Raw genomic sequence first — 14,442 nt, 5'->3', positions numbered from 1 at the left:
CAGATACTTTAAAGTCAACCTTTCTCAAAAGTGTCACAGGCACGTCATTTCCACTTTGCTTCTAATGCTCACACTCGAAAGCAAGTGCTTAGATTTCCGCAGCAGCTTCTCAATGCATCTTCCTTTTGTGTAGATTCTCCACATCCTATATCTCACTTTCAACATGTCATTATTGCTTAATGACTCATTACTAATAGAATAAAGTCCAATCTCCTTGGCTTCTCAAAAGCAGAATTCATCTATTCAAGACTCTATTTCATTGCTTCTAACATGAGCCCTTTAATTCTGCCTCGAAGTATTTTTACTGTTTCTTACCCTTTGTGCTAATTTTTTTTTTTTTTTGGGTACCAGGGATTGAACCCAGGGGTACTTAACTACTAAGTCACAACTCCAGCCCTTTTTGTTTTTTTATTTTCAGACAGGGTCTCACTCAGTTGCTTAGGGCCTTGCTAAGTTGCTGAGGCTGACTTTGAACTCACGATCCTCCTTCCTCAGCCTCCTGAGCCACTGAGATTATACATGTACCACTCTGCTCAGCTCTTTGCTAATTTTAACTTGTTTTTGTTGCTGTTTCCCCTATGGGGAATTTTCTATCCAATTATTTGGTATCCTCAAGTTCTTGTTGTTTCCAGTATTTTCTTATCTTCAACACCTCTGCCTCAGTATTTCTTAGGTGGATTATGTTTTTAGTTGTAGATGGACAGAATATCTTTATTTATTTATCTATTTATCTCTATGTGGTGCTGAGGATGGAACCCAGTGTCTCACACATGTGGGGCAAGTACTCTACACTGAGCCATAGTCCCACTCCCCTTAGGTGGACTATTACCATTTCTAGGTTCTTTTTCTCCAAACTATCTTTCATATTGCTCCATTGTTGTTTTTAAACACCGTACATGGATTATATTATTTTGGTTAAAACAAGCGAACACTTGCCACTTAGTAGTTACTCAGTTTGTCACTTATTAGGTATTTAGCAGTTGATAATTGCCTGAATAAAAGGTCCAGATAAAGTCCTAGTCTTCATTTCCATGAAGTCCGCCTGGAATTCTGCCTCTCGCTATGCTTTTTCCTTCTTTTGAAGTCTGGGATATTTATTGTCCCCATCATTCCTTTTGATGTTTGATAATATGCTTCTTCCCATTATTACTTAACTATTTTTTTCCCTTTATTCATTCAACACCTTTTTGAGTACCTTCCATGTGCCTCACACCATGCTAGGTCTTGGGGGATACAATGCTTAGCAAAAACAGATAGTTTTCTGCTTTCATGGCCTTTACTGATTGGTTGCAAACAGATGAAAGTTAATAAACTCACCAAGAAAGTGAAGTCACATATTGAGGAGAGTACTATGAAGGAGGAACACCTGGAACAGAGTTCCTGAAACACAGGAACCAGCCCAAGATTCATACTTCAGAGAGGCTCCTCTGAGGAAGTGACTTTGGTGCTGAAATCTGCACAACAAGCAGAAACCACATAGCAAAGAGGGCTCCAGTGGGGGAAGAAGTGAAGGTAAAAACAGTGCCTTAAGCAAGGTAATGACATGCATCCGTGTCCTGTGGTGGGGTAAAGATTTAAGAAAAGATCAAAGTGTTTGGATCCAGGAATGGAAAGAGGACGCTAATGGAAAAAAAAAAATTGGTGAAATCTGAATAATGTGTGGAGTTCAGTTACTAGTGATGTATAGATGTTGGTTTCTAAGTTTTGACAAATGTATCACAGTAATGGAAAATGGTAACATGAGGGCATTCTGAAACTGGGTGTGGGGTATGCAGGAACTTGCTATTATCTATGCAACTTTTCTAGAAATCCACAATTATTCCAAATTAAAAGTTTATTTTTAAAACTAGTCCAAGGGGTTGGGATTGTGGCTCAGCAGTAGAGTGCTCACCTAGCACGGGCGGGACCCGGGTTTGATCCTCAGCACCTCATAAAAATAAAGGCATTGTGTTGTGTCCATCTACACCTAAAAAAAAAAAATATTAAAAAAAGGAAAGAAAAGGAAAAATCCCTTTCACTTTAAAAAAAGGGAGGGGACTGGGATTGTGGCTCAGTGGTAGAGTGCTCACCTAGCACGGGCGGGACCTGGGTTCTATCCTCAGCATCACATAAAAATAAAAAAAGGCATTGTGCTGCTTCCATCTACACCTAAAAAACAAATATTAAAAAAAACCTGTCCAGAATGAAAGAAGATCAGTGTGTAAAGGAAGAATGGTACAATATAAGGCTGAAGATTAAGACCTGTGCAACACTTCCAGGGGCCTTAAACATCATCTTATAAATATCATTACCTTGGAGTAAGGGGAAAGCTGTGATGGTCTTGAACAGCAAATGGCACGGCAGAGCTCCATTTGAAAACAGCACCAGCCAGGAGAAGTGGATTGGAGGGGTACACAGGTAGGGAATGTGGGCCAGGTCAGACATTGTGCCTGTTTTTAGACTATAATTGTGTTGGGTTAAGTTAGGGGCAGAATTTCTTTAACAAGTTACATGCATATACCTTGGATTGTATTTATCTTTAATTTTACTTTAGTTTTTATCATAGAGTTCTGCACATACTGTCTACACAATACATATTCATTGAATAAAAACAGGAATAGAAAAATAGACAATTTTCAAAACAGGAAAAGTTCAGGTTAAGCAGTCCCTGGAATCAGCAGCCCCTTGGCAGTATCTTGGTGGCCCTGTCCAAAACTCTAGGGCCAGGATTGGTGACTTCAGACAGAATCAACAGATCACCTTGCAGCTTTTCCTTTTGCTTTCCAGGGTCCTTACTCAAGTTGAAGCAAGTTGAAGTGCAGAGAGCCTTCTGCACATGGCTGCTTCCTTAGAGCAAATTCATTCTGCATATCATTTGCATTTTGCCTTCTTGGTAATAGAAGTAATCTTAGCTTTTTTAGAGGCATCTCTAATTAGAGGTTCTTCCCCTCCTGGGGGAAAATGTCCTAATTTTCTGATGGAGTGGAGAGTCTGCAGAAGGGCTTCAGAGTGACTGAGCAAGGGACGCTGGCAAGGGTCCCCTTAGCTTCCTTCAGTTGAGATTCAACAGTTTAGGCAAAGGCTATTTTCTGCAAGCCTTTCTCATTTGAAAAGACAACACAGATCTTTTAAAAGTCATCTCTTGGGCTAATGAGTGAGGAGATCAGGTGGAGACTGTTGGGTTGCTTCCAACCTGGAGGAAGAAGGAAATAAGAATGATGAACATTCTAGGATGATTTCAGCCAGGTGGCCCTGAAGATACCAGCTTCTCTCCTAGAATCTTTGTTCTAACATTTGTGCTCAATGTTTAGACAGGGCTATCGCTACTCCTGTTTGTTTTCTAACACATGACCAATTTTAGCCAATGGAGTGTATATCGTGGATCTCAGAGGTTAATCTTTTCCTTTTCTTGTCTCCTCTCCTTCCCAGACATGCATTCATTTGACTGGCAGCCTGGAAAATTGAAAAATGCCACAGGGGTTATTAAGGTGGAAATCGGTTCTGCTCTTTGAAGCTCTGCAAGCTAGTTATTGCTGCACCTATAATATCCAGGCATCAGAATAGCACGTATTGTTCTTAGCTTGCCTGACACAGACCCATATCAGCTGTAACACCCAGATAAAATGAAGGGGTCTCAAGATGTCATTTCTCTACTCGGAAACATATCCCTTTAGTCGATTAAAACAGAGTCCCTGAAGTTATTAGAATGTATTCTTGTGTCTGTGTGCACACACATTTGATTTACTTTTGTTCTTATTAAAATGGTAAGCCTAGAAAAAAAGGAGTAAAGAGAATCTCCCATAATCCATATTTTAATAATTGCCTGAGTGCACATGTACTCTACGGAGACTTTCCTGTTTCTGTAACTATTTACTTGGCTCCTTTACGAAATGTGTGTTACTTACCTGGCCTGGTAGACCATGACCCAGCTCTGGCCTAACATGTAATCCTGCACTGAGCTTCCTCTGAGCCTTATAGTGTGTTAAGTCTGTCTGTAGAATGGAGATATTATTTTAATGGATCCGTTTCACAATAATGGCTCCATATTCTATAAATTGCATTGAGTCTTTATGATGTTAATATATAAATATTAAGAAAACCATTGGGGAAAAGTTGCTGTGTAATTGAGATAGCCTATTTTCCAATGTTAATAACTTCTTCATTAGTTTTTTTTCCTCCATAAAAATATTGAGGGAGTTTAATCCACATTAAAAACTTATCAACATATATTTTAAAAATGAAATTTTATTTCACACCCCATCTTAATAACAGGAAACCATACCACCCTTCAACTGGAAAACCTCTATGCATCGTTAAACAGGACAAAGAAAGGAAAAGGAAACACCCCAAAGCCAAAGTAATTCCTGGTAACAAGAAACTTCAGAGAGATTCTTCAGGAGAGAGATTTTGTTTGTCTCTATTTAGCTTTAGGGGAAATAGTCTTTTTTATCATGTTGCCCCAGGCAAAGATTCAGTATTAGCAGTAATGCCTGTTTTTGATGAAGAACAGGAGAAAGGAAAATAATCTACAATAACACAAAACCCTGATCATAAAAGTGAAATCAAATTCATGTCCTACTTCAAAAATTCCATGTCTGTTTTTGGCCTGTTAGATTGTACATCAGTTAGGGTCCTGGCAGGAAACAGATTTCATTCTAGAAGGTTCAAATGAGACTTTAATAAGAGTCCTTACAAGCACGGAAATGCACAAAGGATGGTGAAATGCTCATCCAGGGACTGAAGGCCCAGAGGTGCCACACCCAGGCTGAGGGGACAGGGAGAAAACAGTGACACTAGGAGCACTTGCACTGCAGGGGGCACCACTGCCACAGGGGAGGGACAATATCTGCTGAGACCTATGGAAGCAAGATGAGCAGTGAGGAAGAAATAGCAGAACCTGTCCACTCCTGCTGGGAAGTTGTTGTCACTAATGCCACCCAGAAAGCAGCTAGCTGGGAAGTCCCTGAGGGAGAGAGGCGTAGTCTGCAAAGGATGCTTCCTGAGCATCAAAGTAGGGCAGATGAAGGCAGAGAAGAGACTCAAAGAAGGAAAATATCTATAACAGCTGGTTCCTGGATTACTAAAAAGCTAGCATTATTGATGTCTAAAAGACTAAATTACTAGTAAGGGATTACACCTTTCACCCTTTATGAGAAAGGAGTCTGAAGTTCCATATTTTATTTCATCTGAGGTGAGAATTTCAAAATGACTATTGGCAGGTTTTTCTTTTTGCTTGACAAAAATATTCAAAATTTTATCTAATAGTTTAATATTCCTGTAGGAAATTACAGATTCCAAAGGATTTTTCACATACAGTATCATATTGAAACCCTAACGAAATCCCCCAGAGAGAGGTATTATTTTATTCATTTTATAGATGAGAACATTGCGGCTCAGAGCCTAAAATGAATTTCCCAGTATCCTAAATCAGAATTAGCAGCATCAAGATGCAAACCTAGGTCTCCTGACTCCAGATCCCATGCTTCATATATTACGTTACTCTACTTTTTTCAAAATTAGAATGTCATATACTTTTGAGAGTAGAAATACTGAAAAAAGAAGAACGAGACTGTCTGTATCCTGCAAAAAATTGCATTTTCAGGAAAACTAGAGTATCTCTGTCAGGTAAGTTCAATGTCAAGAAGCAAAGGAGAGCCCAAAGCCTCAAGTTAAGTGGAATGAAATGAAACATTGTTATGGTTTGGATATGAAATGTTCCCCAAAGGCCATGTGTGCAGGGCTTGGTGACCAGCATGTGGCAGAACCTTGAAGAGGTGGGGCCTAGTGGAAGGAAGTTAGGTCATTGGTCATTGGGGGCATGCCCTTTCAGGGCATATGGGAATCTGGGCCTCTCTCTGCTCCCGGCCCCCATCTCTCTCTTCTCTTCTCTTCTCTTCTCTTCTCTTCTCTTCTCTTCTCTTCTCTTCTCTTCTCTTCTCTTCTCTTCTCTTCTCTCTCCTTTCCAGCCAACATGACCAAATATTTTTCCTCTGCTTCTACATTCTGCCATGAATGTGGTTCTCCCTCACCAGAGGCCCCAAAAGGACAGAGCCAACTGATCATGAACTGAAACCTCTGAGACTGTCAGAGTAAACCTTACCTCTTTTTAAGTTGCTTTTCTTGGGTATTTTGTTCCAGTGATGGAAAGCTGGTTAACACACACATGGAGAGACGTAGGAGAAGATTTGGGAGCAGGGATTGGAAAGAGACCTTGAGGAAATGGGAAGAAGTAAGGAGGGGACTTCTGTGAGGAGCATGCCTCCCTGAGAGTGTGGTTGGGAAAAGAGAGTGAAGCAAAGGCTGTCATATTCCTGAGTACAGTTCACAAACTACTTGCATCAGAATCACCTGCGTTACTTGTGAATAAAGTCAATCCTGGGTCTCCTGCTGACTGACAGAGTCAGAATCTATCCGAGAAGAACTACTCTTGAGTATTTTGACATGTTCTCTCCATTAGTCCCTCCCTCCCCCCAGCCCTAGTCGCCCCAATACACACACACACACACACACACACACACACACACACACACACACCCCAAGGTTGAAAACTGCTGACAGAGAGCAAATTTGGAAAGCTAGACTAAAAGGCACTCTGTAAGAGAACTATAAATATTTGGTCTCAGCTCAGTTTTCTGGCATGGCTGAACGTAAGCCATCTGATTACCTCTCTATCGTCCCAACTTCTGTTTCTTTGCTTCAATTATACCTTTTGAATAATCTTTAGAAAATGTATTTTCTAATTTTATGCTTTAATAAACAAGGTATATTAAACACAAATTGACTTTTCAGATTCTTATAGAGCTTTGAGTTAAATATTTTCAACATCAATTATGGTAAACATTGAAGATGTAAATGTAGCAAATTGGGAAACTGGTTTGAAACTGTATTTGATGCTAAAAGCACTCTTTAAAAGGAATCCCCTATCCCAGCCTCCATTCGTGTTTCTTAATCTCGTTTTCACAAAAGCCGTGTGAAGAAGGAACAACGTCCAGACCTTTAAGGTGAGGGAATGGGGCTGCCTTCCCACCCCAGCCACATTTATTAACAGCAGATAAATTCATTTGCAAGATGTTTTCTAACTAACATTAAAATTTTCTTTTCTGTTTAATCATTATTCCTATGCAGAATTCAAAACATTATGCATTATTTCAGCATCAATAATGTAATCTCACAGCAGCTTTCTTTCAACTCACTCTAAGACTCAAGTTTTTAAAAAATATTTTTTTAGTTGTAGATGGACATAATACATTTATTTATTTATTTATTTTTTATGTGGTACTGAGGATTGAACCTAGTGCCTCACACATTTGAGGCAAGCACTCTATCACTGAGCCACAATCTTAGCCCAAGACTCAAGTTTTGGGGTAAGAGAGATCCTGGGTAATAGTGTTGATAGTAGGGAGTATAATTTTTTGGGGGGTGGGTGGGTACTGGGTACTGAACCTAGAGGCATGCAACCATTGAACCACATCCCCAACCCTGTTTTTAAAAAAAATTTATTTAGAGACAGGGTCTTGCTGAGTTGCTTAGGGCCTCGCTGAGTTGCTGAGGTTGGTTTTGAACTTGTAATCATCCTGCCTCAGCCTCCTGAGCAGCTGGAATTAAGACATGAGCCACAGCTCCTGTCTTAGAATATTTTCATTGAAGCTCTTGTTAATCATCTGGAACTTCATTCTATGGAGTTTGTTTTACAATGCCAAATAATAAAGTAGAGGGATTAATGTCAAAATGTCCGAGGATCTTCTCATCCAGATTCTGGTCAGTGAGAGATCCAGGGTATTAGTAAATACAATTAAATACTACTAAATTGTATTTGCAAAGTCTTTTTAAATTTTTTTTTTTAGCAATTACTTGGATTATAGGATTTCAACTGGGAAGAGAGTTATAATAGGGTAGTCACAGTTTTAACACAGTGACTGAGACTGGCTTTAATTTAACTGTGACTCTGAAGGCCATGTCTGCAGATGGGCTCTGCTGATTGAGAGAGGCATAGATTTTGTAAATAATAATCTTTAGTTGGGTTTGTACAATTCCCCTTTGTTCATTGTCATTTGGAATGGCAAGCATATTGTTTATCTTCCCTAAATGAAGGTAGAATTGTTGATCAACCACCAAAGCAATACACATTGGTTGATTTTCTTCCCCCTTCATTACTAGGTTGTATTTCAGGTCTAAAAACTTGAAGTTATTTCTCTAATTATGACATGGATTTGAGTTGCTCCATTAAATAGGGAGTAGTGCTTCTTAAATGAACCTGTATAGTTTTGATTTAGCTGTCCTGGGTTAGCCATGGAATTAATCCCCCTGCCCCAAGCTTATTTATAACTTAAGAGTGTGACCTCACTTGAAATAGGCTCCATGCTAGCCTTCATTGGCATTAACCTAATGGTTATTTAAAAAACTAAAGTTCTTATCTCTGAGGGCTTTTCCAAAAAAAAAAAAAAATCCAGCAATTTCTTTTTCAAATATCCATGATTTCTTCAAGGTCATAGTTTATAAGAGACAGAAGAAAATACAAGCATTATATGTTTGGGTATGAAGATAACACAGAACAATCTCTGGCAGTAATTTCCTGCAAGTTCTTATCAAAGCAATTTAAGACAAACAATTGAAAGTGAAAATTAAATGTGATCTCTTTTGGGGAGAAATGTGTTCACCATGCCAGATCATCAATTATATTGAATTCCTCTTCTCTGAACTGACCAGTTGTTCGTCACCCCAGCCTGTACCCCAGAGAGCTCTGCAAACAGAGCTTTTAGCAGGAGTTAGTACTGGACCTGGCCATTACCTTAAGGTAGAACATTTATAGGGCCTGACGCCTGCTTGAATATTATTAATTCTTGGATTAGTATGAAAAAAATTATTCAGCTATTCTTTAGAAGTCTAATTACATATATGCATGAGTGTATGTGTTTCTCACACCCAATTTTCTTTGCCTTCTGTTCTGCTATTACTGGAAAGCAGATGTTTATTTTAAATTCTATTTCTTTAATATGTGACTAAGTAAAAATAGGAGGCTGAATTCTTTCTTTCTTGAACTTTTGCCTAAAACATTAAACTATACTAATATCAACCCTGCAGAATCTGTTTAAAAATAGGAGCAACTGTGGTGCAGTATTTCCTGACTGAAAGCTAAAGCTTTCCTATTGAAAGAAAGCGGGGAGGAAGGAACAATTGAAAGATTCTAAGTGCATCACGTCTGAAAAAGCCAAAAGACAAGCCGGGGGTATGAAAACTTTCCATCGTATTCCTTTCTTCTTTCTGTCTATACAATAAAGATACCATAGGACTTTTGAGTCCTTTCAGAACGTTTGGCTGGAAGTTTGTTTTCAGATTGGTAGAAATTTTTCTATTTTGTAAACACAGAGCGTATATTCTTAATTTGGTCATATCCCAAAATTAAATAAAATTCCTTTCTCTCCAGTTATCCTCACTTGCACCACTTCATAGAATAACAAAGGACGGCTGATTCTCATCCCTTTAGCTGACAGTCACTGCGTTTTCCTTCTTCTGTTTACCACTTGAAATTTTGGCATTTTTCCCTCTATATTGATGTGAAACAGAAAAGCTTGATGTGACAAGAAATGGAAACTATTTATACATTTCTTTCCTTGTGGCTTAAAACATGCAGGTTTCTGCATTCTAAAGGGGTGGGTTTTGACTGAGGGGATTTCACGGCCTTTTCTCTCCCGTTGGCAGAGTTGGAAGGCAGTTTTAAGGCTCAGGACCTGCAGCTGGAGGGGCTGGAGGCATGCCGTGGGCAGGAGAGGGGATGCTGCTGACCGTCTCCAACACACAGGAAAGCCCTTGCAGCAAAGGATTATGTGGCCCGAAATGTCAATAGCTCTGAGGGTGAGACTGTTCTAGAACATTCCTTCTAAACCTTGCTGGTCCCTTCTACCTACTCTCTCTGGCTCCTCTCCAGTTTTCCTCTGCCAAGCGTTCCGTGGATCTTCTCTCAGTCCGGGTTATCTCCACTCCATCATGGGCAGTCAACTTGCCTTGTGAAAGCCAAAGGGCTTTAAATGTTTTTTAAACCTCATCTTCTTTAATGGTGAGGCATTTAATCCTCTTTTTCCTTCTGATATTCGGCATGCTCCCCCTTCTCCCTCCCTTGGTCCATCTCTAGACAGTTCTACATTTTGCCATCCCTTCTCTATCTCATTCTCTATGGGCTCAAACATCTCCGCCTTTCATAGGGATCACTGAGGCCTGGATTGCTCTGTTGAGGGGCTTGAGAACGACCCAGTTCTATTGCTGACTCGGTTGCCTCTGTGTCACTCTGATGGGTCATACCTTGGAGGCACCCAGCCCTGGGCTCATGGAGGGTATCCTGTGGAGGCCACCCTGCTACCACAGAGTTCCCATTGGTGATACTGGCTCTGCAGAGAGCAGCAGTGATGTGTGTCAGGCCTGTGCCTGGTGTTTTCCACACCTCTTCTCTATCAGGTTGACCCTGTTTGAGTCAGTGTTTTGCTGCTGGGACTAAAAGACCTGACTAGAACAATTTTAGGGGAGGAAAAATTATTTGGAGACTTGTGGCTTCAGAGGTCTCAGTCCTTAGAAGGCTGGCTCCATTCCTTGGGGCTCAAGGTGAGGCCATGTGGCAGAAGATAGAGTGGCAGAGAGAAGCAGCTCACATAAAGATCAGAAAGGAGAGAGAAGGAGAGAGAGAGAGAGAGAGAGAGAGAGAGAGAGAGAGAGAGAGAGAAAGAGAGAGAGAGAGAGAGAGACATTCCATTCACCAGATACTAATATATGCCCTAAAGCCATATCCCCAATGCCCATCTCCTCCATCAATTATCACTTGGTCAATCCTATCAGGTGATTAATACATTGATTGGGTTAAGGCTCTTATAACCTGTCATTTCTTCTCTGAACTTTCTTGCATTGTCTCACACCTGAGCTTTTGGGAGACACCTCACATCCAAACCATAACAGATACGAATCCATGGTACACAAGAGGAGACGACGACTCAGAGTTTCAGCAACCCATCTGATGATGTTGATTTGCAATGGGTAGAACTAGTAATTGTACCCAGGACTGTTTGGTTTAAAGCTGGCACTCTGCAGGATGATGTTGCCTCTGTGTGCTGCCAATAGAGGCCATCCCATCACACCTGGGTGTATCCCAGAGCTTGGAGACTTTTCCTAAATCACAGACAGGCTTTCAGATGGCCAGGATGGCTTGACTCACACTGACCTGGTGTTCTCCAAGATGGCAACTCTTTCATTGCTTTTTATTCTCCTATTTTCGTGGACTGAGTAAGATTGGTTTCATCCATTTATTCAGTTTCTAACATAATTCGGCAGGTAGGCTCATTGCTGGAGTCCTTGGGGAGTCATCTGGGATTCTGGGATTAGAGTGGCGCCCATGGGCTCTATAATCTGATCGGCTTGGTTCAGTGCTACCCTACTCTTCCACAGTGCTCTCCTTCTTGGTGACCTGTCTTACTTCTCTAACTCTCAGACTGGTCACCTTCTAAAAACAACATAGGAACGCTTCAGATCATAGCATCATGGGGGGCCTCAAAGACCCTTTCTTTATACAAAGCCTTCTCCCGTGTGGGGTAACCAGGATAAACCCCCCTCCATGGGCTCTCTCATTCAAGGTGGCAGGGTGTGTGGGGCGGTGGCATGCTTGCAAACACAAAGCATCCATAGAAAGTGCTTTGGCACTACTTAAAACAGCTGTCACCTGTTCGATAGCAGACCAGGGAAGAGATAGGGTGAAATGTGAAACACAGGTGGGAGATTCTTTAAGCAGATAGATTCTGTTTTTGTAGTTTTGCTCTGGTGAAACCGGCTTCTATTTCCTTGCTTAACCCCTGTCGGAGAATTCCTGCGTGCAGCATGGCAAATGACTGCCACAGCCTGCTGGAGAGACGGCTGCTCTTCTGTCACGGGTGGAGATTTTCCAGTGCATAAAAGTGTGAAAGTTTATTATAAGGGCGTGAATGTTTTTGTAAACAAGATATTCTAGATGTTATTTCTACCCACTATTTACCATGCTCTTTGGGCATGGATGCTTAGAAAAATCTTGCAAAATACTATTCAGGTAGCTTCGGTCTCTTGAGCTCATCCCACCATGGCCTGTCTTTTCTTAGATTCATCTCTCCAATTGTAGAGACAGTACCGGGGCAGACCATCAGGCATTCCTCACCTCCATCTGCCAGTGATTTTGGAGACTGGAAAAACTCAGGGTTCACCTCACTGAATCCCCTGTGTGGCCATGAGAAATAGCTGTGGCCAGTGATTGGATAAGTAGAAGCTTGTAGGAGGAATGAGGTCTCCAGAAAAGTTTTAATTTTTCCTAATGAAAGGGTCTTCTTTGTCTTTTCATTCCTCCTCTTGTCATCTCTTTTTCTTTCATTTACTCTATCTTTTTTTAACCTCAAATGAAATTACTATGATGGGAGTTGCAGCAGCCATTTTGTGATCAAGACAAAGGGCCAAGAAAATAAATGAAAATTCCAGCTCTTATCTTTTGTAACTATAGAACTAATAATACTAATGACTGATCTCTAGACCTCTTGTTTTATGAGACAAAGAACTCCTCATGGCTTTGAATTGCTGTCCGTCACATATTTCTGTTACTTGTGGCTGATTATATTCTGATATGGTACTTTGGAACACCGTCCCATTCGCCTGATAATTTTAATAGATTTTCTCCATCAATTTTTCTTCTGCTAAAAAATCGTCCTTTTTGAGGAAAACATAAATGATTAAACTCACATTCTCATACCAAGTATCTTCTCTTTCCTTTTAGGGTGCTCCTCAAACATTATTATCAAGTGTTCATTTACTTCTTGATTTTGTGCTATTAATACATTTCACTTATGGTATTAATACATTATATTTGTTGCTATGTTACACAGTAGACTCATTTTATGTTTTTACTTTTTTGTCTTTCCAGATAAATAATGAGTCATAAAGTAAAAAAAAAAATTTTTTTGATTCTCTTAAAATGTGTAATGCCGAGCTCTCTTCTCATTAGACACTTCAGTAGGTATTTTGACGGATGGACACACCACACATTGAAATCTGCCAGCTGCTACTAGGCAACCGGATAGGGTGTCAGTGTGTGGTGTGTTCACACACGCAGAGCTGGGCCTAGACATACTTTCATAGTGTCACTTGCTTCAACTGGGCAAGAACCAGACTTGTAACTATCTGTCCCCCTTCCTTTGCTCAGAACTGCTTTTCTCAATAGCTCTCCCCTGCAGGATTCCTTTCAGCCCAAGCCCTGAACGCTTATGTGGCATGTACATTAAGAGAGTTCTTTTTTTTTTTCAAAGTGCAGATCTTTTCTTCTTGATTTGGCATCTGACTGTGGTTATTTCTATTATTAAACATCAATGATTCATATTATATAACAGTAGTTATTCAGAATGAGAAGGTATAATATAAAGTAATAAGGTCCTTTCAGCTATGCATGGCTTTATGTTACCTGGATGATTTAATTTTTTTTTCATAATTCATTTCTAGCTGTCCCTATCATTCTCATTGTATCACACACACAGTATTTCCTTTACATAAAAATTTATCCTCTTTTTTTTCTTTAAGAAAAACATTGAAAAGGGCAATAGATTCCAACCCTTTGAATGTTGACTTCTTTTCTTTACACAAAATACTTGAAAACCTTGGTTAATTAGAAACAAAACCGCACCTCCCACATTCATTTAGCTTCTCCCTGTCATCTCTGACAGTTATGAGAGACAAATATGTTCCCCCTCATTACTGGCACTGTTCAAGCAGCAAAGCTCAAAGAGAAGAAAATGTGAACAAATGCAAGGACGTAGGAGATGTGTTAAATATGGTCTCGGGCTAACACGTACCATCATTCTGTCTTAAACAGAGACCGGAAACACCCAACATCATTCTATTTTTTTCCATATCATCAAGAATTTGAAGTCTTAAATAGCTTCCTATGTCATTTCTTCAGGAACTGATTGAATATCCTTGCTTCTGATTTGAAAGCGATAAAGAGAAGAGAGAGGATGACAGCATTTTTCTCTTTTAGATTCAATAGAGATGCAAGTCTGGTTGATTGGAATGAATCGTTCAGGCACACCAAGGAGACACCAACCCATGTTTAAACACCCTGAAGCCCTCTCTGTGTGCTGGGGGTAGGGCTGTCCCTCTCCCCACCGAACTGGCACAGAGAGAACTCTAGCTTCCTTAGGGCTCCCTTTTTGCAGTCTTCCAGTTGCATTGCTGCTTAAAACGCAGGAAGGCTGTTAGCAAATGCTTACCATGCACAAGTGCACTTGGAGGTTAAAATGTTCTGGATACAGAACCACCATCTCATCACTCATGGTCTCATTTGCCCTTGCTCCTTAGCTCTACACTACTGGTTTCCAGAAAATCCACTGGTTTACCGTCTGGAGATGTCTACATCCTAAGACAGGCTCTCGTGCTTGTGGCAATTGTCTTTTCTTCCCTCTCTTTCTATTGCTTTGT

The sequence above is a fragment of the Urocitellus parryii genome, chromosome 2, assembly GCF_045843805.1.
Source record: "Urocitellus parryii isolate mUroPar1 chromosome 2, mUroPar1.hap1, whole genome shotgun sequence".
Classification (NCBI taxonomy): domain Eukaryota; kingdom Metazoa; phylum Chordata; class Mammalia; order Rodentia; family Sciuridae; genus Urocitellus; species Urocitellus parryii.
This window is presented reverse-complemented; position numbering follows the sequence as displayed.